Genomic DNA, 11,219 nt, shown 5'->3' on the forward strand with positions numbered 1-11,219 from the left:
CACTATTATTTTTAGCCCCAAGGTGGGCGCCAAATTGTTTATCGTGAAAATGTTAACAACAATTAAATTTGTAAATGGGATTCTAAAAATACGTGATCTATTCCCGAGCTAGTTATTAGAGCAGTTGATGCTAATAATATGAAGTTTAATGATGAAATGCAAGTTAAAATGAGATAGTAATCAAACCGAGGGGCCTGCTACCCGAGTATAGGTCTGGTCGAAGAGGGACCTCGGGGTTGACGTCGGGGTCGAGCTCGGGCTATCGGGGACAGTCGGAAATAGGATAACAGTTAAGATACGATTTAATAAGGCACTTTATACCCAATATCAGGTGGTAAAATGAAGAACAAATGAGAAAGCGATAAATGTTAAAGTGGCCTCGGACTAGTGAGAGAGAGCGAGTTTAGAAAGAAGAGAGAGAGAGATATTATTGCATTTGTGGAGAAAATGGAGCAATATCAGTCGAGCCTACAAAGTAATGGGGATCCCATTTATATAGGAGGGGAACCCGTTATGGTACAAAACGTATTAACCGTAAAGTTATGGAGATAGGACGGCTAGATATGACATCTTGAAAAATAGGCCTCGGATAGACCAACCATGTCAGGTTAAGTCGCATGCCTTGGGAACTCCTCTCTCGCATGTCGTAGCTTGCTGTACTTGTCAGCATACGATATCTTTCGGACCAATATATATCGAACCTCGAGGATGATTCTTGACCTTGGCTTCGAGCTTTGAGGGGCATGACCGCGAGATGGTTCTATGGCGGGGAAATCAGGCCCCCGGATTTGCCGTATACACTAAAATAATGGGATCTCCCAAGAAGCGGGAACAACTCCATATATATGTGGGGAAACAACAACGGTCCACCTACCCAAGTTAGGATCCAAAAGGCCAACAACATTATCTCCAGTCCTGAGGTGATACCCGACCTCGAGAACCTCCATATAATGCCTTAGAAGTTTATCTACATCAAGTTCAAAGTAAATCTCCAGGTGCCTGAAGCTGACCTTCACTCAGAGACCACTATCAAAAATTTCAAGGTTTGATGCGCTATCTTTATGCGACTCGAGGGTCCCGATGACCCCAGCCTATCGGACCGCTTCAGGCTTGGTTCGAGGAACAGCAGTGGGCTCGGAAAGGAGCCATTTCTATCAGCTAAAGATCAGAAGGAATACTCGGGTCCGAATTAGATATTGACAATCGTCAACAGAGGCATACATTTAGAATTCCAACAAATATAAAAGAATACGACAAGCAGCAAAGGCAGAAGTCAAGAAAATAGCTTTATATTCTTATTCATAAACATTTTCTTACAACGGCCCTCGAGGGACCCTTACATATGATTAAAAAAGCCTACAAAGGGTCTCTACACATAAACATATAAGTGAAAGGGTGCACGCCTATAGTCAAAGCCTAAGGATCTAGTCTACCCTCTAAGGTTCATCTCCGGTAGCAGCATCTCCGAGCACTGCCTTCTCGAGCTCGCATCCTCGAAGGAAACGCCTTCGATTGCCACCTCTTCTGGGTTCCCGCTCGATCCCTCAGAATAACATCGCTGAGGGAGAAGATGAAGAAGAGGAAAAAGGGAGGATGCAGAAGAGGCAAAAAAATAGACATAACCCGCCGAAGCCAAAGGTTGAAGATTTGGCGGGCCTCAGCCTCAACGGCCGGTTGTGTCATTTTATCCCTTGGGAGAAAAAATCCAAGGGATGAAGTGCCATACCAGGCCAGGGTAGGAGAGAGAGCAGCGGTGTATAGTCCGAATACTATCCTAAGCAACAGTGTAGAGTCTAAATGCCCTTTTAGATTGGAGAACGCCAGTCGCCCCCATACCATCATCTCGAGCCAATAAGGACAGCAGTAGTAGGTGTAACAACAGTAGCAGCAACGACAAGATGGCATGATCTCGCTCGGCAAAAGGAAAATCAGGCGAGAGGCCATCGCACACTCGATGAGAATGCTGCCAAATAGCCTTAAAGTCGTGAACTCCAAACATGGTGATTATCAATAAAGAAAGAAGGTGAGAAGAAAGGAATGAATAAATTAAGAAAGGCACTTGGATGGAGAGATAACGCCACAATACCCTCATTTATAGGGGATAATAACACGGCCATCAATGCTTTTGGAAAACTGACTGGCAGGTATAATTAATGCATCTTGAAGAACCGAATCGACGGTGGTACTGTCACCTTGAAGAACCGAATCGACGGCGGTACTGTCACTTTGAAGAACGGGAATCAACAGCGCATTGAATGGCGTCGAAAAGACAAGTCCATGGTATGTCCCGGTTATCATGAAAACTCACGCCATAGGTTGCGTCATCGGCATGACATCATCAGGGGAAGCCCAGGGAGTCGGGTATCAGAATAGTGTCCCATCACTTCATTCTAGGAAATGCGGAGACTATCTGTATGCGGCAAAATCAGAGGGTCCAATTTCTTACTATTAAGTCACTTCAGAAGAACACCTCGAGGCCTCGAGGATGCAATGTTGTGACCGAGTTCCCTCCCTCAAAGCTCGTCGAGGCCCGACCTGAAGAGAATATTGATCGAGGCTAGAGTAAAACAGGGGATTCCCAAGGCACGCGGCTAAGTTTAACAAAGTTGGTCTGCTCGGAGCAGTATCTAGGTGTCGCATCTAGCCGTCCCATCTTCATACCTTTACAATTAATGCATTTTGTACTATGTTGGATTTCCCCTCCTATATAAAGGGGATCCTCATCACTTTGTAAAGGGCTGTTGTTGCTCCAACTATTCTACACAAGATAAATAACAACTCTCTTTCTTTTCTCTCTCTAATATATTTTCCTGACGCTATTGTTTATTATTTGTTCTTTATTCATTGCTTCTTATTGGCCATAAAGAGCCTCCTTTAATTATATCCCAACTGTTAGCCCTTTCTTGAATATCCCCGATAGCTCGAACCCAAGCCTAGGTATCGACCTCGAGGCCCCTCATCGGATAGTCCGAGGCCCGAACAGCTAACCTCCCGGTTCGCTCACAATATCGATTTTGCTCGCGTTTTATCTTTTATCTCCACACATCTAGCATCAACTACTTAAACAACTAGCATAAAAATAGATCACGTATTTTTAGAGTCCCATCAACAAATTTAATTGTTATTACCATTTTCACGGTAAACAGCAACCAAGACATAGGTCAGCCTAGAAATACACTCAACAAAGCAAAGAGAGGGTTGAAAATTAGCCTCATTATCTAGATTCATATACATGTCTAGTATGGTGGAAACGGGGAGGATTACAGTATAAAATGCATACTCCTATGCATTTATTAGTCCTTGAGGATCACACAAGGTAATACCCGCAGAGAACATCAAGTCACAATGTCCTTTGTCACACGCAAGAAAACTACAATGCCCAGGATAGATATGCTTGACAATGGGATTTCACATGTTTGTGCGGGTCAAGTTAACAATTTTTGGAGAAATGTCCAGGTACATGGTGCATCTATCACAAATGAGGAAGCTAGATATAGCAGGTATTCAATGAGAATGATAAGGTATGTATGCGTAATTTGGAGTCAAAACTACAACTACACACCTACTTCCTAAACCTGGTCGTGCATTTTGGAATGGTTTTGCGCGTTGTTTGGTTGGAAGGAAGTTCATGTAAAGCTTATATTTCAGTTATATTAATCTAGTAGGGTTGTCTAATGTTCAATATTTCAAATGCAAATGCCCAAAAACAAACTCAAACGGAGGCAGCTACTCAAGAAGTTTTTGTGACTCATGCTCAAATTGGCCGGCTCAAGGAATATTGTTCTTAGTTCAGTTTGTTCATCAAAGGAGTGCTTTAAACACGACTTTAATAATAGGCTTCATGTATTTACATTTTTACGCACTTTCATTGTGTGAGACCTCCAAACACATTTGTTTTATTTCGATTATTATTAATTAAAAACATCACTAGGCAACCAGCCTAGTGATATATTTGCTTAAAACAAATCTTAATTTATGGGCCGTAAAACTAATCAAACCTCCTATGCACAACGATCCACCTTTACTGAAGGCACAGTTTGCCTTTTCTTGCTCACTCTTCTTCTTCCATTCTGCGGTATTCCATTTCTCAAGAATTTTATCCCAAACATCTTCTCTTAACCACTCCAGCATTTTACCAACATTCCAAGCAGCGAACAGAGTATCTTTAATCCGCTTAGAAGCCTTCTTCTCGAAAATATTATTTATTTTATTTTGATGCTAAGGATGCTGACTACCATGAAAGCTCATAGATGCAGCAGCTGGTGAGCCACCATACTGACTACATGAAAGTGCGGGGGTGCAGCAGCTGGCAAGCTAGTATGCTGACTACCATAAAAGCTCGGGGGTGAAGCAGCTGGTCAGCCACCATGCTGACTACCATGAAAGCCCGGTGAAGATGATGGTATAGAAGGTGCGGGTACAAAGTTAAAAATAGTGTTTCTTTGACTTCCTTTGGAAGGCATAGAATAATACTTAACTGAATTATTAGATGGAGGGGGGATAGGGAACATGGTAGATGGTAATAAAGTCGACTGAAGATGACGAGGAAGTGGAGGACTCATATTTAGCATACTTGAGGTAGTTGTAACAGATTATTTTTTCTTCTTAGATTTCATCTTTTCCTTCCCCTTAGATGTCATAACCGTAATATAATCATAATAAAATAAAAAAATAAAAAATACAACAAGTGATAGTAAATATAAAATAATTATTCTACAAATTAAATGACTATAGAAATAAATAAACAACCTAACAAGACATAAAAATATAAAATAATTTGCAACATATGTCACGACCTCAAATACCTCGATCGTGATGGTGCCTATCACAGTACTAGAAGCCCAAAAACAACACGAACAATACGGAAATCATTTATAAATTCACTTTTCTAAACAGATTAAGTCTCACGCTTTCAATTAATATTAAAGAAATACACGGAAAAAGTACGAAAATACATCAACACAGCCTGAATTTGGTGTCACTAGTCATGAGCCACTAAATACACTCTACATTATCTACTCAATACAAAACAAGTCTGAAATATAAAATACTAGAATAGGAAGGAGAAAGGCAGGGCTGCGAATGTCGTGCAACTACCTTGCGATCTCTAGATAAGACTCTGAGAGTACTGGAAGCTCTCACTCTAATGCTCGGGCACCTGGATCTGCACACAAGGTACAGGGAGTAACGTGAGTACGCCAACTCAGTAAGTAACTAAAGTAAATAGAGTCTGAGTGCAATGACGAGTATTTAAAATCATATGCATACTTATCAAGAAAATTTCAACAGAATTATCAAGTCAAAATCTGCAGTTCAATAGCCAATTATCTCGTAAAACTCTCGTTTCAATTAAAATCCTTTAAAAATATTTATTCAATATTTTTCAATAGAGGCTCAGTATAAAAGAGGAGTGAAAGCAGAAAAATTATCATAAACAAGCCCCTCGGACAAGGTATCACTTATAAGTATAGCCTCTCGGGCAAGCCTCTCAGTCACTCGTGATTCAACTCTCGTCAATCAGTACTCACACTCAGCACTCCAGCTCAATAGATATCTCATAATAATAATAATAACTGTTGTGGCGTGCAGCCCGATCTATAATATATAGTCGACTATGCTCACTTGGGGTGTACAGACTCCGTAAGGACTCTTACAGCCCAAGCGCCATATCGTTATGGCGCGCAGCCCAATCTATACTCACCAATAGGAAGGAATACAAGACTACCCATACACACCGCCTTCCGACTCAAGGCATCGAACACTACATTGGCCTTCCCCGGATGGTACAAGATAGTGATATCATAATCCTTTAGCAGATCCAACTATCTCCGCTACCTCAAATTGAGATCCTTCTGTTTAAACAAGTGTTGGAGGCTACGATGATCAGTAAACACCTCACAAGACACATCATACAAATAATGCCTCCAAATCTTCAATGCGTGAACAATGGCAGCCAACTCCAAATCATGAACAGGGTAGTTCTTCTCATGGGGCTTCAACTGGCGAGAAGCATAAGCAATCACTCTACCCTCCTGCATCAACACACACCCAATACCAACTCTCGAAGCATCACAATACACGGTATATGAACCTGAAGATGATGGCAAAACTAACACTGGAGTTATGGTCAAGGCAGTCTTGAGCTTCTGAAAGCTCACCTCACGCTCATCCGACCACCTGAATGGAGCACCCTTTTGAATCAATTTGGTCAAGGGTGATGCTATAGATGAAAATCCCTTAACGAACCAACGGTAATAACCCGTCAATCCAGGAAAGATGTGAATCTCTATGGCTGAGGATGGCTTGGGACAACTCTGAACCACCTCTATCTTCTTCGGATCAACCTGAATACGCTCACTAGACACCACGTGCCCCAAAAAAGCCACTAAACTTAGCCAAAGCTCACACTTGGAGAACTTTGCATAGAGCTTATCCGCCCTCAATCTCTGCAACACAACTCTCAAATGCTCCACGTGCTCCTCCTAACTACGCGAGTATACCAGAATATCATCAATTAATACAATAACGAACGAATCGAAATAAGGTCAAAACATGTTGTTCATCAAATGCATGAATGCTGCTGGAGCATTGGTCAGCCCAAACGACATCACAAAGAACTCATAATGACCATATGGGTCCTGAAAGCTGTCTTAAGAATATCCGAGTCCCTGATCTTCAACTGGTGATACCCTGACCGGAGATCAATCTTGGAGAACACTCTCGCTCCCTGAAGCTAGTCAAATAAATCATCGATACGAGGCAAAGGATACTTGTTCTTGATTGTAACTTTGTTCAACTGCTTGTAATCAATGCACATTCTCATTGTTCCATCCTTTTTCTTCACAAATAGAATAGGCGCACCCCAAGGCGACACACTAGGCCGAATAAACCCCTTATCAAGGAATTCCTGAAGCTGCTCCTTCAACTCTTTCAACTCCATCGGTGCCATACGATATGGTGGAATAGAAATGGGCTGAGTACCCGGCACCAAATCAATACCAAAGTTGATATCCTGTTCGGTGGCATGCCCGGCAGGTCTGCAAGAAACACATCGGGAAAATCCCTCACTACAGGACCAGAATCAATACTAGGAGTCTCTGCACTAACATCCCTCACAAAGGCTAAGTATGAAAGACAAACTTTCCCAACCATCTGTTGAGTCTTCAAGAACGAAATCACCCTACTAGGAACAAAATAAGTCGAACGTCGCCACTCAATCCGTTTCACACTCGGCATAGCCAACGTCACTGTCTTAGCATGACAGTACAATATAGCACGACATGGAGATAGCTAGTCCATGCCAATATCACATCAAAGTCAACCATACAAAGTAACAAAAGGTCCACTCGGGTCTCCAGACCCCCAATAGCCACCACACATGACCGGTATACACGGTTCACAATAATAGTATCACCCACTGGAGTAAATACACGAATAGATGAAATAAGAGACTCACAAGGCGTATCCAAATAACGACCAAAATATGATGACACATAAGAAAAAGTGGAACCAGGATCAAATAATACAGAGGCATCTCTGTTATAGACTGAGACAATACCTATAATCACAGCATCTGAAGCAATAGAATTGGGTCTAGCTGGGAGTGCATAGAAATGGGCCTGACCACCATCTGATCGACCTCCCCCTCTAGGACGACCCCTAGCTGACTGACCCCCACCCCTAGCTGCCTGAGCGGGTGGTGAAGTAACTGGAGATGAAGTCAAGGGATGACTCCTCTGCTGAGATGGAACCTCAAGAAGACGAGGACACTACCTCCTCATATATCCAAACTCTCCACACACGTAACAACTCCCTAGTGTAGGGAACTGGGACTAAAGGGAACCCCTAGCACCGGGATGACGAGTAGAAGGACCTGGCATGGAAGAACCCTGAACCGATGGAGCACGGGACAAACTCTGGGCTAGTAGGGCACTGAGTGATGAATGGCCCTGATGTGAGCTATGAGAACCATGGACCGATGATGCCCTACGATGAATTGGGCGAGCTGACTGAGCATGTTTGAATGGATGGCCTCTACCGTGCTAAAACTGATAAGGAGCACCACCAAAACTACCAGATCCTTTAGGCCTCTCGGCCTCCCTCTCATCTCGCTCCTAGCGACGAACTGACTCAATATCGTGAGCAATGTCAACAACCTCCTCAAAAGTAGCACCTGACACCCTCTCCCTGGTTATGAGAATCTGAAGCTGATATGTGATGCCATCATTGAACCTCCTGATCCTCTCTCTATCCGTAGGAACCAACCAAACAGCATGACGAGCTAACTCCGAGAACCTCATCTCATACTGCGTCACAGTCATATCACCCTAACGCAACTGCCCGAACTGCCTACGCAGCTCCTCCCTACATAACTGCGGCACATACTTCTCCAAAAAGAGAATGGAGAACTGTTGCTAGGTAAGGGGCACTGCATCAACAGGACTACGCCTCTCATAAGCCTCCCACCAAGTAAAGGCAGCTCCAAAAAACTAAAAAGTAGTAAATGCTACCCCGCTGGTCTCCAGAATACTCGTTGTACGAAGAATCCTCTAATACTTTTCCAAGAAACCCTGGACATCCTCGCCTTCTACACCACTAAACGTTGGAGGTTTAAGTCTACCAAACCTCTCCAATTGACATTGCTCATCGTCAGGCATAACTTGTACCAGATACTCCTCGAACGGTGCAACCGGCTGGGCTGGAGGTGCCCCCGGTGTTTGAAGTCCCTGCACTACCTGCTCAAGTATGCGAGCAGCGGGAGTCTGGGTACCTCCCCCGGCCTGAGAAGTAGTTGCAGCTGTAGTAACTGAGCCCGCCTGAGCCAGGCCAGTTCACACTAATAGAATCTGGGCTAGGGCCTCCTGAAGTCCTGGAATCATGATAGGCACAGCCAGTGCCTGAGCTGGTGCTGTTGGAGAATCCACAACTGGGACCTGAACATGAACTGGGGCGGCTGGTGGTTCTGTAAGTGTTTCCCTAGCTGCTGTGCGGACTACACCCCTGCCCCTACCATGGCCTCGACCACGTCCTCGGCCTCTGTGGCCCCAACTAGTGGTACTGGTGGTCATCCATCCTGACTGGTAGCACGTGTCCTTACCATCTGTGAGAGAATAGAATAACAGAAGTTTAGTACTAGAATCAACATATTCGCACGACAGGAATTTCAAGAATGTGAAGTTCCTAAAGGTTCTGCAGCCTCCTGAGGATAAGTACAGACGTCTCCGTACCGATCCGCAATACTCTACTAAACCGGATCATGACCCGTGAGACCTATATAACCTAGGCTCTAATACCAACTTGTCACGACCCCAAATACCCGGGACATGATGGCGTCTATCACAGTACTAAGCCAGCCCAAAAACAACACAAACAATACGGAGATCATTTATAAATTCACTTTTCTAAACAGATTAACTCTCAAGCTTTCAATTTTAAAATATTAAAGAGGAATAAGTACGAAAATACATCAACACAACCCGAATCTGGTGTCACAAATCATGAGCCACTAAATACACTCTACACTTTCTACTCAATAAAAAACAAGTCTGAAATATAAACTACTAGAATAAGAAGGAGAAAGGCAGGGCTGTGAACGCCATGCAACTACCTTGCGATCTCCGAATAAGACTCTGAGAGTACTGGAAGCTCTCACTCTAATGCTCGAACACCTGGATCTGCACACAAGGTGCAGGGAGTAACGTGAGTACGCCAACTCAGTAAGTAACTAAAGTAAATAAAATCTAAGTGCAGTGATGAGCATTTAAAATCATGTGCATACTTATCAAGAAAATTTCAACAGAATTATCAAGTCAAAATCTGTAGTTCAATAGTCAATTATATCGTAAAACTCCCGTTTCAATTAAAATCCTTTAAAAACATTTATTAAATATTTTTCAACAGAGGCTCAGTATAAAAGAGGAGTGAAAGCAGAAAAATTGTCAAAAATAAGCCCCTCGGATAAGGTATCACTCATAAGTATTGCCTCTCGGGCAAGCCTCTCAGTCACTCCTGACTCAGCTCTCGTCAATCAATACTCACACTCACCACTCCAACTCAGTAGATATCTCATAATAATAATAATAATAATAATAATAATTGCTGCGGCGTGCAGCCCGATCCATAATGTATAGTCGACTACGCTCACGGTGTACAGACTCCGTAGGGGCTCCTACAGCCCAAGCGTCATATCGCTGCAGCGCGCAACCCAATCCAATATATATCGATGCGGCGTGCAGCCCGATCCATATAAATATTGTTGCAGCGCGCAGCCATATATATATATATATATATATATATATATATATATATATATATATATATATATATATATATATATATATATATATATATATATATATATATATATATATATATATATATATATATATATATATATATATATATATATATATATATCAACCTTATGACCACTCGGGCATATCTGTGAAAATCAGGAAAGCTCAGACGAAACAGTTTTTATATTTTAAAAAGTGGAGTAATGAAACCGGATAAAACAATAAACAGGTAAAACATGACTGAGGATATGCTTTCAAATCAAAACAGGGTGAGGGAAGTAGTAAAATACCCCTAAGGGTCTAAACAGGTCGGCACAAGGCCCCAATCATGGCATTCAGCCCAAGTTAACAAATCAATTTCTAAAACACATGGATATCATATACAATATATCAAAATATGCAACTATACAGTCGCCACGGGATGGACCAAGTCACAATCCCTAAGGGTGAACACCCACACACCCGTCACCTAGCATGTGTGTCACCTCATTTATCAAAACATTATGAAATTCCGGGGTTTCATACCCTCAGGTCTAGATTTACAATCGTTACTTACCTAAACCGGTCCAAACTCTAGACCGTGATGCCTTTGCCCATCGAATTGGCCTCCAATTGCTCCAAATCTAACCAAAATAGGTATCATACCATTAATACGTGCTAAAGGAACAAAGCCCAAGTGAAAATAATCAAATTAACTCAAAAATCCCGAAATTGGCCAAACCCGACCCCCGGGCCCACGTCTCGATTCTGATAAAATCACAAAACTAGAATCCTTACACTCTCACGATTTCATACATACCAAATGTATCAAAATCTGACCACAAACGACCCCTCAAATTGTCAAATCAAAGTCTCCAATTTCAAGCCCTAATTCCCCAATTTTAAGCTTTAAATCCCACTAATTTCATGTCTAATTAGCTAGAA

Source organism: Nicotiana tabacum, chromosome 6 (genome assembly GCF_000715075.1).
Source record: "Nicotiana tabacum cultivar K326 chromosome 6, ASM71507v2, whole genome shotgun sequence".
Taxonomy (NCBI): domain Eukaryota; kingdom Viridiplantae; phylum Streptophyta; class Magnoliopsida; order Solanales; family Solanaceae; genus Nicotiana; species Nicotiana tabacum.